This window comes from Bos taurus, chromosome 1, assembly GCF_002263795.3.
Source record: "Bos taurus isolate L1 Dominette 01449 registration number 42190680 breed Hereford chromosome 1, ARS-UCD2.0, whole genome shotgun sequence".
NCBI classification, from domain to species: Eukaryota; Metazoa; Chordata; class Mammalia; order Artiodactyla; family Bovidae; genus Bos; species Bos taurus.
The window spans coordinates 69782110-69799346 of record NC_037328.1 but is presented as its reverse complement, the minus strand read 5'-3'; the positions used below and the strand labels follow the sequence as shown (position 1 = coordinate 69799346).

The 17237-nt window shown below is 38.4% G+C and overlaps 1 protein-coding gene across 12 annotated transcripts in view; it reads left to right on the top strand.

Annotated features, from left to right (window-relative positions):
- The window catches only part of ZNF148 (zinc finger protein 148), a 146598-nt gene that overhangs the window by 28272 nt on the left and 101089 nt on the right, over positions 1-17237 (top strand). For 8 of the 12 annotated variants that reach the window (XM_010801188.4, XM_005201416.5, XM_005201423.5 and 5 more), the window contains exon 2: positions 10768-10848. The exons of 1 other annotated variant lie outside the window; for it this stretch is intronic. The gene's annotated coding sequence lies outside the window, so the exon portion shown is untranslated. Of the gene's footprint in view, positions 1-5993; positions 6116-10767; positions 10849-14166; positions 14557-14809; positions 14906-17237 lie in introns of all 12 variants that reach the window. 3 more of the 12 variants (XM_024991582.2, XM_059886238.1, XM_059886230.1) reach the window with 3 other exon arrangements.

Genomic DNA, 17237 nt, shown 5'->3' with positions numbered 1-17237 from the left:
CAGTTCAAGAGGGTGCCAGAATATATGCTTGCTATTATACTAGGCATGTATCACATAAACAAACTTTGTAATATAGTTAATTAAAATGAAACTGTGAATTCTGGGTAAAGATGTGTTTATTTAAAGGATTATTTGTATTTAAAGTATTTAATAATTTCAGTACTAGATTGTTGCTGTTCAGTCACTAGGTAGTGTCCGACTCTTTGTGACCCCATGAACTGCTTCAAGCCAGGCTTCTCTGTACTTCACTATCTCCCTGAGTTTGCTCAAACACATGTCCATTGAGTTAGTGATGCCATCCAACCATCGCATCTTCTGTCATTCCCCTTCTCCTGCTCTCAATCTTTCTCAGCATCAGGATCTTTTCCAGTGAGTCGGCTCTTCACATCAGGTGGCCACAGTAGTGGATCTTCAGTTTGAACAACAGTCCTTCCAATATTCAGAGTTGATTTCCTTTAGGATTGACTGGTTTGATCTCCTTGCTGTCCAGGGGACTCTGAGGAGTCTTCTCCAGCACCACAGATCGAAAGCATCAGTAATACATACTAGTTTTTTAATATTAGTAAACATTTTTAAAAACAATACTGAAAATGTTGTATTATGCAGACAGGTTAATCTGTTTCTAATTCATTAGTTGAAAAGGAAAGATAAGATAAAAGGTCCTGCTTTTTACATTCCATGGTTTTCTAATTGAGAATAAATTGGCCCCAAATAAGAAAATGTCCATTCTATGTTAGTAGAAGAAGCCATTGTTTCTGAAGGATGAATAACTTGTTAAATCAACTACTGCTATTTATTCATTTGGCCACCCTGCTCAGCATGTGGAATCTTCGTTCCCTACCATATATTGAACCCATGGTACCTGCAGTAGAAGCATGGAATCTTAACTACTGGACTACCAGGGAATTCCCAACTATTACTGTTTTTTAAAAAAAATCTCACTAGCATATGGAAACAGTGGCTGACTTTATTTTTTTGGGCTCCAAAATCACTGCAGATGGTAATTGCAGCCATGAAATTAAAAGACGCTTACTCCTTGGAAGGAAAGTTATGACCAACCTAGACAGCATATTAAAAAGCAGAGACATTACTTTGTCAACAAAGGTCCGTCTAGTCAAGGCTGTGGTTTTTCCTGTGGTCATGTATGGATGTGAGAGTTGGACTATAAAGAAAGCTGAGTGCCAAAGAATTGATGCTTTTGAACTGTGATGTTGGAGAAGACTCTTGAGAGTCCCTTGGACTGCAAGGAGATCCAACCAGTCCATCCTAAAGGAGATCAGTCCTGGGTGTTCATTGGAAGGACTGATGTTGAGGCTGAAACTCCAATACTTCAGCCACCTGATGCAAAGAGCTGACTCATTTGAAAAGACCCTGATTCTGGGAAAGATTGAAGGCAGGAGGAGAAGGGGACGACAGAGGATAAGATGGCTGGATGGCATCACCGACTCAATGGACATGAGTTTGGGTAAACTCCGGGAGTTGGTGATGGATAGGGAGGCCTGGCATACTGCAGTTCGTGGGGTCCGTAAGAGTCGGACGCGACTGAGCGACTGAACTGAACATATTTTGTCAATTGTGGTGTTATTTTAGTTATAGAGAAATAATTGGGCTCCATTGCAGCCACTTGTTGAGGTATTCTCCGATTGACTTTAATGGCAAAGCTTAGATTTCTAATTAGACTAGAAACCATTTCTTTTATGTGTGAGCACACCTCTACATTGTGTTTAGTGTCTAATGGAATTCTGGACGTATGTTCTAGACAGAGGAGATAAAAATGACTGATTCTAGTATTGAATAAGATTAAATTATCAACAGGTGAACTGGCTTTTTAACGGACCATTTATGTTTTTAAATGAAAATATTTAATTATATTTCATATTTGAAGTAATAATTCTAGTTCCCTCTTGTTATTCTTGGTTTAATAGTATTTTAACACTTTTATTAATAAGGAATTGACACTTTAAATAGCTGAACTTATTTTCAAATGGGTATTTCTGTAATCTCTTCTTGGGTCTCATAAATTATTAGAATAGAATAATTTTTATAAAAATCAGGTGAACTTAATTTTTTGTTTCTTTACATGGTAACCATTATGGAAGCAGAAGAGATTAAGAAGAGCCGGCAAGAATACACAGAGGAACTATACAAAAAAGGTCTTAGTGACCCAGAAAACCACGATGATGTAGTCATTGATCTAGACCCAGACATCCTGGAGTGTGAAATCAAGTGGGCCTTAGGAAGGATTACTGCAAACAAAACTAGCAGAGGTGATGGAATTCCAGCTGAACTATTTAAAAATCCTGAAAGATAATGCTGTTAATGTGCTGTACTCAGTATGTCATCAAATTTGGAAAACTTGGCAGTGGCCTCAGGAAAAGGTCAGTTTTCATTCCAATCCCAAAGAAGAACAGTGCTAAAGAATGTTCAAACTACTGTACAATTGAGCTCCTTTAACATGCTAGCAGTGTTATTCAGCTAGTAATGCTGAAAATCCTTCAAGCTAGATTTCAGCAGTATGTGAACTGAGAACTTCCAAATGTACAAGCTAGATTTAGAAAAGGCAGAGGAACCAAAAATCAAATTGGCAACATCTGTTGCGTCATAGAAAAGGCAAGGGAATTCGAGAAAAACATCTACTTTGCTTCATTGACTATGCTAAAGCCTTTGTATTTGTGGATCACAACAAACTGGAAAATTCTTAAAGAGATTGAAGTATCAGACCACCTTGCCTGTCTCCTGGGAAACCTGTATGCAGGACAAGAAGCAATGGTTAGAACTGGACATGGAAAAATGGACTGGTTCATAGTTGAGAAAGGAGTTCATCATGGCTGTGTACTGTCACCCTCCTTATTTAACTTATGTGCAGAATACATCATGCAAAATGCCGGGCTGGCTGACTCTCAAACTCGAATCAAGATTGCCAGGAGAATCAACAACCACAGATTTGTAGATGATACCACTGTAATGGCCGAAAGTGAAGAGGAACTAAAGCACCTCTTGATGAGGGTGAAAGAAGAGAGTGAAAAGGCTGTATTAAAACTCAGCATTCTGAAAATGAAGACCATAGCATCCGGTCCCATCACTTCATGGCAAATAAGAGAGGGAAAAAGTGGAAATAGTGACAGATTTTATTTTCTTGGGCTGCAGAATCACTGCTAACGGTGACTGCAGCCATGAAATTAAAAGATGCTTGCTCCTTGAAAGCTGTGACAAATGTAGACAGTGAATTAAAAGCAGAGCCATCTCTTTGCCAACAAAGATCTGTATAGTCAAAGCTATGGTTTTTCCAGTAGTTTTGTATAGATGTGAGAGTTGGACCATAAAAAACTGTTGAGTGTTGAAGAACTGATGCTTTCAAATTGGGATGCTGGAGAAGACTTGTGACAAGTCCCTTGGATAGCAAGGAGATCAAACCACTCAATCCTTAAGGAAATCAACCTTGAATATTCATTGGAAGGAATGATGCTGAAGCTCCAGTGCATTGGCCACCTAATGCAAAAAGCTGACTCATTGGAAAATATCCTGATGCAGGCAAGAGGAGAAGGGGGTGATAGAGGATGAAATGATTTGATGTCATCATTGATGCAATGAACAGGAGTTCGTGCAAACTCTGGAGATAGTGAAAGGGAATCCTGGCATGATGCAGTCTGGGGTTGCAAAGAATCAGACATGACTTAGCGACAGAACAACAACAACGATGATCATTACTGTAGATAGCATTTTAATTTCAAATTTTGTTTTCACTGATCTTATCCTTACTTCAAAGATGTTTATTTTTTTTTTGACTCCCAGAATATTGTTAATAGTAACGTTAAATATATTTTAATTGGAAACGACCTCTCCTCTTGTGCTGTTGCTGCGTCGCTTCAGTCGTGTCCGACCCTGTGCGACCCCATCCCTGGGATTCTCCAGGCAAGAACACTGGAGTGGGTTGCCATTTCCTTCTCCAATGCATGAAAGTGAAAAGTGAAAGTGAAGTCACTCAGTTGTGTCCGACTCTCAACGACCCCATGGACTGCAGCCCACCAGGCTCCTCCGTCCATGGGATTTTCCAGGCAAGAGTACTGGAGTGAGGTGCCATTGCCTTCTCTACCTCTTGTGCTATGTTAAAGTAAACATTTATTTGGATGTAGGAGATCTGGTTGAATTCTTTGCCATGATGGTTAAGTGCTGTGTAACCATGGGTATTTAACCTCTTCAACCTCAGTTTCATGATTTTTTTTAATTTATATTTTTAATTGGAGAAAAATTTCTTTTCATTGTTGTGTTGGTTTCTGCTGTACACTGCCAATCAGCCATATTTATACATATCTTACCTCCCTTTTGAGCCTGCCTCTCATCCCTTCTCCCCATTCCATCCCTCGAAGTCATCACAGAGTGCCAAGCTGGGCTTCCTGTATTATATAGCAACTTCTCGCCAGCTATCTGTTTTACACATGGTAGTGTGTATATGTTAATTCTGCTGTCTCCATTTGTCTCTCTCTTTTCTTCTCCCACTGTGTCTACAGATCTGTTTTCCAAATCTGTTTTTCCATTCCTTCCCTGCAAATCGATTCATTAATACTATTTTCTGGATTACATATTTATGTGTTAATATATGATATTTGTTTTTCTGTTTCCAACTTACTTCACTTTGTATAACAGTTTTTAGATTCATCCACCTCACTAGAATTGATTCAAATTTTTTCTTTTTTATGACTGATACTCCATTGTATATATGTACCACATCTCTTTATCCATTCATCTGTCAATGGGCTTAGGTTGCTTCCATATCCTAGCTATTGTAAACAGGGCGGCTATGAACATTGGGGTACATGTATCTTTTTCAGTTGTGGTCTTCTCAGGTTGTAAGCCCAGTAGTAGGATAACTGAGTTATATGGTGGTTTTATTCCGGAGTTTTAAAGTAATCGCCATACTGTTCTCCATAGTGACTGTATCAGTTTACATTTCCATCAGAAACAACTGACAAAAGATTTATTTCCAAAGTATATAAGCAGCTCATATAGCTCAATATCAGAAAAACAAAGAGCCCAATCAAAAAATGGGCAGAAAACCTAAACCCACACTTCTCCAAAGAAGACTTACAGATGGCCAAGAAACACATGAAAAGATGCTCAGCATCACTAATTATTAGAGAAATGCAAATCAGAACTACATGAGGTATCACTTCACACCAGTCAGAATGACCATCATCAAAAATATACAAACAATACATGCTGGAGAGGATATGGAGAAAAGGGAACCCTCTTGCACTGTTGGTGGGAATGTAAATTGATTCAGTTTCATCATTTGTAGATTGGAGACAAACAATAGTCCCTTCCCAGGTAATTGTGTGTGTAGGATTTTCTTTCTTAACCATGTGGATTGACTACACTGATTGTGAAATTTTTAAGATTTTGGCATAATTTTTGGTGAAAGTAGAAATAGAAAATCATTCTAGAAAGACTTGGTTAGGGTAGTTTCTGGGATAGTAGGTTTGAATTTGGAGGGTTTCCTTTCCTCCTCAGGATAGATCTGGTCATGAAAAGTACACTCTTGAGTTCTAATAAATGAATTTTTCAAAGCAGGTAGTGTAAAGTAAACAAAGTTTGTCTACTTTGTTACTGAGTCGAAATTCTAAGCGTATTCATAGAAATCTCTTGCCTGAAACAAAGTTTTTTCCTTTTTTTTTTTAACACTGTTCAGGAAGTATCATTAAATCATAAAAATAAGAACTAACGTATAAGTAGAATTTGAATACTTTCAAATGTGATTTAATTAAAAATGCTAAAGGACTTGAAGCATTTTTCCTCTCAGATTCTTAGAGCCTTCAGGGTTTCGTGGTGGTAGTGATGAGAAACAGGAAGGGGTAGCACAGGGTTCTGGAGGCCTGGTTGTGGGGGTGGTTTACTTGCTCAGTTGTGTACTGACTCTTGGTGACCTATGGACTGTAGCCCGCCAGGCTTCCCTGTCTGTGGGATTTCCAAGGCAAGAATACTGTTTCCTTCTCCAGGGGATCTTCTGGATCCAGGGATCAAACCGGAGTGTTCTGCATTGCAGGGAAATTCTTTACGCCTGAGCCACAGACCATTATGAAGGCTTTGGTTCTGCCACTTACTAGTTTTGTAACCTTTGGTGAGTTATTTGTAACCTTTGGTCAGTTTTTTCTTCTTTAAAACGTAAATAATATTAGCACCCACATCATAGATTGTTTTTTTTTTTATTGAGTTAATATCTGCAGAGATGTAGCAACATTATTGACCAAAGTCCAAAGCATATACTATTCATTGTATTCTTAAGTGTGGAACCAACATTAAAAGATCACTTCTTCTCTTTTGGAAAAGTAACAAAGGGAGAATTAATTGATCCCTGCTTTGATTTTTCCTGTGATAAATTGCTTAGACTTCAGTTATAGCACTTAACACTTTGCATTATCATCACTAACATTATCTGTTGTATGTTTATTTACTCTCCAAGCTAGATTAGGAACTCTTTTGGGAAGAGACCACAGTATTTTAATGCATGTCTTAGAAATCTTAGGTAGTATTGCATATACATATCAGGTGATCAAAAATGTTGATTCAGTTAATGACAGAAATGTCCCAATTAATGACCTGCTGGTAAATGCATTGAAATACTATGGAAGGGTATAGCTAATGGTCCTTGCAAGAAATTTCATTTATTTCTTAATATGTGTTTTGTCTTAATTTGATTATACCTGTGCAAGTGATTATAATCACAGAATAGCCAGCAGAGTCTTAAATCAGAAGAAATGCTAAGCAGGAATATTCACTCCCTCTTAAAGTAGGGGAAGTGGGGCAGGGAAAGAGGAAGATCTTACCAGCTCACTGGGGTTCCCTTGTGGCTCAGCTGGTAAAGAATCCACCTGCAATGTAGGAGACCTGAGTTTGATCCCTATTTGGGAAGATCCCCTGGAGAAGAGAACGGCTACCCACTCCAGTATTCTGGCCTGGAAATTCCATGGACTGTATAGTCCACGGGATTGCAAAGACTTGGACATGACTCAGTGATTTTCACTTTACCTGATCATTAGGTGGTTGTCCAAGTAACTTTATACCTTTCTTTTTGTATTTACAGGGTCTTAGTTTCCAGCCTGGTAGATTCTTTCCCCAGTTCTTAGTGGAGAGGAGTGGCAGAGGAGAAAGAGGGATAGAGACACTTGGAAGGAGAAGTGAAATTGGTAGATGGTGCTAAATAATTTAGGTTTCTAGAGACAGAGACTGTGTGGTCTGTGAGTTAGGGAAAATTGTGCGTTTCCATGATAGGAAAGGTTGTGATAGGAAAGACATTCCAAAATTTCTGTTTATAGATTTAGACTTTGAGGTTATATTATTCTACATCGGGGGATGTGTGTATTTAGAAGTGAAACATGTTTCCCTTTCCTTCTTGCTTCACTATTTTTCTTTCTTTCTCTTTTAACGTATCTAGTTATAGTTTTTGATGTGTGACAGCTGTAATTTGGGGCTTTCAATAAAACGTGATGCAGGAAAGTAAGTAGGCTTTTTGTGAAAATGTTTTCAACAGAATATTAGCATTTCAAAAACATTTGTTCAGCTGTATATGTTACCATTATTATATGACATAAGTAATATCATCTTGATTGTTGACTTGATATATCCTATCAACTTTAAAAGACTTGTAATGTAATACCAAAGTTTATAATTTGAAGATTTTTTATTTACTGTATATAGATAGAGTTTACCATGCAACTTTATTCCTGTGAACTGTTAGAAATTCTAAACGTTGAATTTAGTAAAGAATGTACAGTGATGAATAGGAATGTAGTGCAGATATAGTTTTGTTTTACTTTACATATTTTTGGTACTGTCTACTACAATAATATAGTTCCATGGCTTTTATCTTTTTGGTGCTAAAGCTATCAGATCAGATCAGATCAGATCAGTCTCTCAGTCGTGTCCAACTCTTTGCGACCCCATGAATCGCAGCACGCCAGGCCTCCCTGTCCATCACCAACTCCCGGAGTTCACTCAGACTCACGTCCATCGAGTCAGTGATGCCATCCAGACATCTCATCCTCTGGCGTCCCCTTCTCCTCTTGCCCCCAATCCCTCCCAGCATCAGAGTCTTTTCCAATGAGTCAACTCTTCGCATCAGGTGGCCAAAGTACTGGAGTTTCAGCTTTAGCATCATTCCTTCCAAAGAAATCCCAGGGCTGATCTCTTTTAGGATGGACTGCTTGGATCTCCTTGCAGTCCAAGGGACTCTCAAGAGTCTTCTCCAACACCACAGTTCAAAAGCATCAATTCTTCGGCACTCAGCCTTCTTCACAGTCCAACTCTCACATCCATACATGACCACAGGAAAAACCAGAGCCTTGACTAGACGAACCTTTGTTGGCAAAGTAATGTCTCTGCTTTTGAATATGCTATCTAGGTTGGTCATAACTTTCCTTCCAAGGAGTAAGTGTCTTTTAATTTCATGGCTGCAGTCACCATCTGCAGTGATTTTGGAGCCCAGAAAAATAAAGTCTGACACTGTTTCCACTGTTTCCCCATCTATTTCCCATGAAGTGATGGGACCGGATGCCATGATCTTCGTTTTCTGAATGATGAGCTTTAAGCCAACTTTTTTTTTTTTTTTTTAAAGCCAACTCTCCACTTTGACCTTCATCAAGAGGCTTTTTAGTTCCTCTTCACTTTCTGCCATAAGGGTGGTGTCATCTGCATATCTGAAGTTCTTGATATTTCTCCTGCCAGTCTTCATTCCAGCTTTTGCTTCTTCCAGTCCAGCGTTTCTCATGATGTACTCTGCATAGAAGTTAAATAAACAGGGTGACAATATACAGCCTTGACGTACTCCTTTTCCTATTTGGAACCAGTCTGTTGTTCCATGTCCAGTTTTAACTGTTGCTTCCTGACGTGCATACAGATTTCTCAAGAGGCAGATGAGGTGGTCTGGTATTCCCATCTGTTTCAGAATTTTCCACAGTTTATTGTGATCCACACAGTCAAAGGCTTTGGCATAGTCAATAAAGCAGAAATAGATGTTTTTCTGGAATTCTCTTGCTGTTTCCATGATCCAGCGGATGTTGGCAATTTGATCTCTGGTTCCTCTGCCTTTTCTAAAACCAGCTTGAACATCTGGAAGTTCACGGTTCACATATTGCTGAAGCCTGGCTTGGAGAATTTTGAGCATTACTTGACTAGCGCGTGAAATGAGTGCAATTGTGCGGTAGTTTGAGCATTCTTTGGCATTGCCTTTCTTTGGGATTGGAATGAAAACTGACCTTTTCCAGTCCTGTGGCCACTGCTGAGTTTTCCAAATTTGTTGGCATATTGAGTGCAGCACTTTCACGGCATCATCTTTCAGGATTTGGAATAGCTCAACTGGAATTCCATCACCTCCACTAGCTTTGTTCGTAGTGATGCTTTCTAAGGCCCACTTGACTTCACATTGCAGGATGTCTGGCTCTAGGTCAGTGATCACACCATCGTGATTATCTGGGTCATGAAGTTCTTTTTTGTACAGTTCTTCTGTGTATTCTTGCCATCTCTTCTTAATATCTTCTGCTTCTGTTAGGTCCATGCCATTTCTGTCCTTTATCGAGCCCATCTTTGCATGAAATGTTCCTTTGGTATCTCTGATTTTCTTGAAGAGATCTCTAGTCTTTCCCATTCTGTAGCTAAAGCTATAGAAAATACATATTTAAAAGTAGTTATAGGTAATTGAGAGGAATGGCATATATGCTCTTTTAAATGCTTGGGAACAAAACTTTGAGGCAGGCAATTAAGAGGTTAGTAGAAATAAATTATTTTAAATAGGTTTTTTGTTGTTGTTGTTGCTGATGATGACTAGTTTAGCAAAGCTACTGACTGGCTAAGGACTAGAAAATGCTGAATTATCAGAAAGGCTGTTGTAATCCCTTGATGAAATTGTGTTAAACGCAACTTTGGATTAATATACTTGGTTGTTTTCTGAAGATTTATAGTTTAATTGTTCTGCTTTTATAATTATAATTTTATTGATTTGCAAGATATTAAGCCCTAAAAATGTGTTTGGGTTATTATATAAAATGCTTAATTATTTCTGAATAACAGTTATATTTGGCCTGAATTTGTTTCTAATAAAATTTCAGGTTTCAGTCCTCATTACCTCCATTTCATATATGGGGAAAGCATATCGCAGTTGCAGGAAGAAAATTATATATGTCCAGTATCAATGCAGTACCAACATAGAGTGTTAATTTTCTATATTAGTTGCTGTAAGATTGATTATAGCATGACATTAAAAAAAATCTGTGGACGATTTTAATGTTATTAAACACCTTTGTCTTGAAAATTTTAAATACTTAACATTTTTGTAGTTTCAAAAGCAAATGTTTTTAATATAATTAGACTTTTGAGATGAGGGAAATGTTACTGTGAGATTTCATCAGGAATAGAACTGTTTGAGTAATTGAGAACATCAACATACAATTTTAGTGAAGTACATTTTGTGTCCTCCTAGTTTAAGTTGTTGATGGTAATTCTAGTTTATTGCCCTGATTTTAAAGAAATCCTAATCCTTAGCTAGAAGTTAAATTTGAAAAAGTCCAATTAGTGCCTGGGTCATTTTTTCATGAAATCATTTAGCACTGATGGATCATTACAGTTGTGCTGTTCTAAGTGAATTAATATTATTTAATCCATGAAAAGACTTTTGTCTGATTTAGCACATTTTGATATAACTGTTATTATCTGGCTTTAAGAATGTATCTAATCATGATTTTTTTGAGGGGAATAACCTGAATTTTTGTACTTTTACAGGCTAGAGGGAGGAACCAACAGCTTGGAAATTCGACCAAGTGATATGGCGGGATGGGCATTTTCCTGACCTATTTTGTAGAGGTAATCTAGCACTGTTTTCTTCACTCTTACCTATGATTGATGGCTATATACTTGAACATGAACATACCTGTCACAGCTGTTGGATAGTACTCTGCTTTTCCTGGATAATCCCTTTTCTTTTATACTTAAATATTCCTGCAGTGCAGGAGACCCTAGTTCGATTCCTGGGTAGGGAAGATCCCTTGGAGAAGGGATAGGCTACCCACTCTGGTATTCTTGGGTTTCCCTGGTGGCTCAGCTGGTAAAGAATCTGCCTGCAATGTGGGAGACCTGGGTTCCATGCCTGGGTCAGGAAGATTGCCTGGAGGAGGGCATGGCAACCCACTCCAGTATTCTTGCCCTGTGGACAGAGAGCCTGGCAGTCTACAGTCCATGGGTCACAAAGAGTCAGACACAGCTGAGCAACTAAGCACACAGCACAGCATGAATATTACATATAGATACCATGATATGAACATCTATACATAGGAAATAATTGATGTTATTAGTTCTCTTTGATGAAAACCATTATCTTTTCTCACTTAACAAGATTATCTGCATTTCTCTTTTTTAGGCCCAAGGTCCCTTATATTAGGAAGACCCAAAATCCTCTCCTGTCTTGTTGGGCTATGTTGGTAGATGTATTAGACCTGTGCTTTTATCTTTCAAAGTGAAAGAAAATTAAACATGAACAGTATTCAGGGTAATTACATGTGGCACATATTCTCATGTCATTATTAATGATCATAACAGTTCTAAGATTCTCATCTTCACCAGACACTAGCTCAAATCCAGCTCTTGATCTTGGATTTCCAACTTGTGGAACTGTGAGAAGTAAATGCTTGTTTAAGCCACCTGGTCTTGGATATTTTTGTTTTAGCAAGGAGCCTGTTCTTAATCCATATGTATCCATGCAATCTGCCTCTTGAGAAATTTGTATGCAGGTCAAGAAGCAACAGTTAGAACTGGGCATGGAACAACAGACTGGTTCCAAATAGGAAAAGGAGTACGTCAAGGCTGTATATTGTCACCCTGTTTATTTAACTTCTATGCAGAGTACATCATGAGAAACGCTGGGCTGGAAGAAGCACAAGGTGGAATTAAGATTGCCGGGAGAAATAACCTCAGATATGCAGATGACACCACCCTTATGGCAGAAAGTGAAGAGGAACTAAAAAGCCTCTTGATGAAGGTCAAAGTGGAGAGTTGGCTTTAAAAAAAAAAAAAGGTGGCTTAAAGCTCAACATTCAGAAAACGAAGATCATGGCATCCGGTCCCATCACTTCATGGGAAATAGATGGGGAAACAGTGGAAACAGTGTCAGACTTTATTTTTCTGGGCTCCAAAATCACTGCAGATGGTGACTGCAGCCATGAAATTAAAAGACACTTACTCCTTGGAAGGAAAGTTATGACCAACCTAGATAGCATATTCAAAAGCAGAGACATTACTTTGCCAACAAAGGTTCGTCTAGTCAAGGCTCTGGTTTTTCCTGTGGTCATGTATGGATGTGAGAGTTGGACTGTGAAGAAGGCTGAGTGCCGAAGAATTGATGCTTTTGAACTGTGGTGTTGGAGAAGACTCTTGAGAGTCCCTTGGACTGCAAGGAGATCCAACCAGTCCATTCTGAAGGAGATCAGCCCTGGGATTTCTTTGGAAGGAATGATGCTAAAGCTGAAACACCAATACTTTGGCCACCGCATGCCAAGAGTTGACTCATTGGAAAAGACTCTGATGCTGGGAGGGATTGGGGGCAAGAGGAGAAGGGGACGCCAGAGGATGAGATGTCTGGATGGCATCACTGACTCGATGGACGTGAGTCTGAGTGAACTCCGGGAGTTGGTGATGGACAGGGAGGCCTGGCGTGCTGCGATTCACGGGGTCGCAAAGAGTTGGACATGACTGAGTGACTGATCTGATCCATGCTGTATGCCTGGATGATCACAGTGAACATTCCTCTGGCCTTCAGTTCAGTTCAGTTTAGTTCATTCGCTCAGTCATGTCCGACTCTTTCCGACCCCATGAATCGCAGCACACAAGGCCTCCCTGTCCATCACCAACTCCTGGACTTCACTCAAACTCACGTCCATCTAGTGGTGATGCCATCCAGCCATCTCATCCTCTGTCATCCCCTTCTCCTCCTGTCCCCAATCCCTCCCAGCATCAGAGTCTTTTCCAATGAGTCAACTCTTCGCATCAGGTGGCCAAAGTATTGGAGTTTCAGCTTTAGCATCAGTCCCTCCAGTGAACACCCAGGGATGATCTCCTTTAGGATGGACTGGTCGGATCTCCTTGCAATCCAAGGGATTCTCAAGAGTCTTCTCCAACACCACAGTTCAAAAGCATCGATTCTTCGGCGCTCACCTTTCTTCACAGTCCAACTCTCACATCCATACATGACTACTGGAAAAACCATAGCCTTAACTAGACGGACCTTTGTTGGCAAAGTAATGTCTCTGCTTTTGTATGCTGTCTAGGTTGGTCATAACTTTCCTTCCAAGGAGTAAGCGTCTTTTAATTTCATGGCTGCAGTCACCATCTGCAGTGATTTTGGAGCCCAGAAAAAGTCTGACACTCTTTCCACTGTTTCCCTATCTATTTCCCATGAAGTGATGCTACCAGATGCCATGATGTTCGTTTTCTGAATATTGAGTTTAAGCCAATTGTTTCACTCTCCTTTTTCACTTTCATCAAGAGGCTTTTGAGTTCCTCTTCACTTTCTGCCATAAGGGTGGTGTCATCTGCATATCTGAGGTTATTGATATTTCTCTCGGCAATCTTGATTCCAGCTTGTGCCTCCTCCAGTCCAGCGTTTCTCATAATGTACTCTGCATAGAAGTTAAATAAGCAGGGTCACAATATACAGCCTTGACATATTCCTTTTCCTATTTGGAACCAGTCTGTTGTCCCATGTCCTGCTTCCTGACCTGCATATAGGTTTCTCAAGAGGCAGGTTAGGTGGTCTGGTATTCCCATCTCTTTCAGAATTTTCCACAGTTTATTGTGATCCACACAGTCAAAGGTTTGGCATAGTCAATAACGCAGGCAATGGCACCCCACTCCGGTACTCTTGCCTGGAAAATCCCATGGAGGGAGGAGCCTGGTAGGCTGTAGCCCATGGGATCGCTAAGAGTCCGACACGACTGAGCGACTTCACTTTCACTTTTCACTTTCATGATTGGAGAAGGAAATGGCAACCCACTCCAGTGTTGTTGCCTGGAGAATCCCAGGGACAGAGGAGCCTGTTGGGCTGCCGTCTATGGGGTCGCACAGAGTTGGACACGACTGAAGCGACTTAGCAGCAGCAGATGTTTTTCTGGAACTCTTTTGCTTTTTCAGTGATCCAGCGGATGTTGACAATTTGATCTCTGGTTCCTCTGCCTTTCCTAAAACCAGCTTGAACATCTGGAAGTTTACGGTTCACTTTCTGCTGAAGCCTTGCTTGGAGAATTTTGAGCATTACTTTACTAGCGTGTGAGATGAGTGCAATTGTGCGGTAGTTTGAGCATTCTTTGGCATTGCCTGTCTTTGAGATTGGAGTGAGAACTGACCTTTTCCAGTCCTGTGGCCACTGCTGAGTTTTCCAAATTTGCTGGCATATTGAGTGCAGCACTTTCACAGCATCATCTTTGAACATTTGAAAGAGCTCAACTGGAATTCCATCACCTCCATTAGCTTTGTTCGAAGTAAGGCCCACTTGATTTCACATTCCAGGATGTCTGGCTCTAGGTGAGTGAGCACACCATCATGATTATCTGGGTCGTGAAGCTCTTTTTTGTACAGTTCTGTGTATTCTTGCCATCTCTTCTTAATATCTTCTGCTTCTGTTAGGTCCATACCATTTCTGTCCTTTATTGAGCCCATCTTTGCATGAAATGTTCCCTCTGGCCTTAAGGATGAACCTAAGGCCCTTTCATTGATTGAACCAGAGGCAATTCTGTTGAATGAGAAACATAACTCTTTTTTTCCCCTGGGTTTGGAGCTGTGAAGATACAAACTTCTCTTGCCACTACAGTGAAGATTTGCCCAAGAATGGACCAATATAGAGAAGAACAGCATCAAGACATAGCAAAACCAGGTGCTGATATAAGTCCTTAGATCCAGCTGTGCTTAGAGCCTTTTCAGTTGTGTCAACCAGTAAATCCCACTTTTAAGTTAAACTACTTTCTGTTCTGTTACTTGCAACCAAGAGTCCTGATTAATATTTAGAATGAGGTGAATGACTTGATGGTGACTTAATAAATTGGAACCTTTATAATTATGCATTTGAATTTGAATGAATGCATATGTCATAAAAAAAATTCTATGATTGTCATAAATTTTGTTTTGAGGATTCTTTTAAAATGAAGATGTGAAAATATTAGCAGTTTTAATGGTCATATTTTAAGATTTCATTTAACATTTTTTACTTCTTAGGTTTATTATAAGAGGAATAGACACTTAAGCTGTAGAGAATGTTATAAAAAAATTTAAAAAGGCTCTCTTCATTCCCATTCACTGTTAACATTTGTGTGTGTATGTATCATTCCATATATCTTCCATATGTGAATATATATATACATGTATTTACATAATGATTATAAAAATGAAATCACAGCATACATATTGTTTAGCAAAATACCGTTTTTGTTGTTAATTTCTGTACCTTTGCATATAATTCCTTCTCATTTCATTCTATGTAATATTCCAATATGTTGATGTACCATAATTTTAACTAGCCTCCTATTTATGAATATTTAGGGGTTTTTTTGTAGTATTAAATGGGAATATAGTGAATATTCTTGGATACATTTTTGCACATGTTTAAAAATACTTTTGCAGTATAAATTCCTAAGGAAAAAATTGTTGGGTCAAAAAGTGTGTACATTTAATAATTTGTGGTTGAATTGCCTAACTGTTGTCCCTACATCAGTAGTGTGGGAAAATGGGAAGCTCTTTTATCTCTTTGATGATACTAGCTAGTGGCAAACTTTTTAGTATTTGTCAGGTTTTTGTTAGTATTGATTTTCAAAATTTCATTATGAGTTTCAGCATTTTTTCCCCATTGTTATTGGCCATATGTATATTTTCAGTGATCTTTTTGGTCATGTGTTTGGTCATGTGTTACTCAGTTTTTGCTTATCTTTTGATTTTGCTTTTGCCTTGTAGACATTTTAATTTTGTGTGATTGAATTTAGTTATCTTTTTATTCATGGTCAAGGGTAGGGGAGGCGGTTTCCTGTGTAAGGTTTAAAAGGTCTTTACCACTGATTGTAGGACTCATTTTTCCTTCCATATTGTAACATCTCTGAAAGACATGAATTTCTGTCTTGTCATAGTTTGGCGTTTTTTTCTTAATAACATAAAATAGTTGTGTTTCTTAGGATTGGTAGTTTTAGATTCATGAAGTTGAAAAATCGTATGGGTTTTCTATTTTTATGGTTTAAATTGTGTAAAATCTTTTTGATTTATATTGAATATTTTTGGTATAAGCAGTAAATGGAGAGATCAGCTTTACTGTTTTCCAGATGGCTAACCATTTGTCCTCATTTCAGTTATTGAATGATACGTTTCTTTTCTACATATTTGAAATGCCACATTTATCATATACTGAATTTCCATATTTTGGGGGAAGGCAGAGTCTGTTTCTGAAATCATTTCTGTTCAATTCATCTGCCTGCTTGTTTTTTGTGCTGATAGTTCTGAGAATTCTGTAAAGGAACTGCTTAGAAACTCAATTTTACACAAATGATTTTTTATTAGAAATAATAGGATTAGGGCTATTGAAGAAGAGGTGTATGTTCACTATAACAACTAAAAAGATAAAATAACTGTGATAAATCTAACTTGAAAAAAAAAGTTTAAACTACTGAGGGATAGGAAAGAAAATATGATTAATTCAAATTTTTGATAGATATGATAGAAAGTTGTCATTTCACTATAGAAATATAATTGATTTTTCTTTATTGATCTAATCTCTTGTGGCCTTGCTGAATTGCTTATTAGTCCTTGTAATTTTTTTTGTGGATTTATTAGGAAATTTCTACATATGAAATCACATCACTAGAGGTTTATTTCTTGTTTTCTAATTTAGATGTCTTTGCTTAATTGGTTGGTTGATTTTGCCTACTTGGTTTTACTAGTTAGAACCTGTAGTACAGTGTTGAATAGAAGCGGTGAAAATGTACATTCTGGTTTTTAGGAGGATAGTGTTCAGTGTTTAACCATTAAACATGATATTAGGTTTTTTGTAGATACCTTTTATCAGGTTGAGGAGGTTCTCTTCTGGTCTTAGTTTTTTTAGATTATTTTGGTCATGAGTAAATGTTGAATTTTGTCAAGAGCTTTCTTTTATGTTTATTGAGATAGCCATGTGGCTTTTGTCCTTTATTCTTTTAATATGGTGTATTATATTGATTGATCTTCAGATG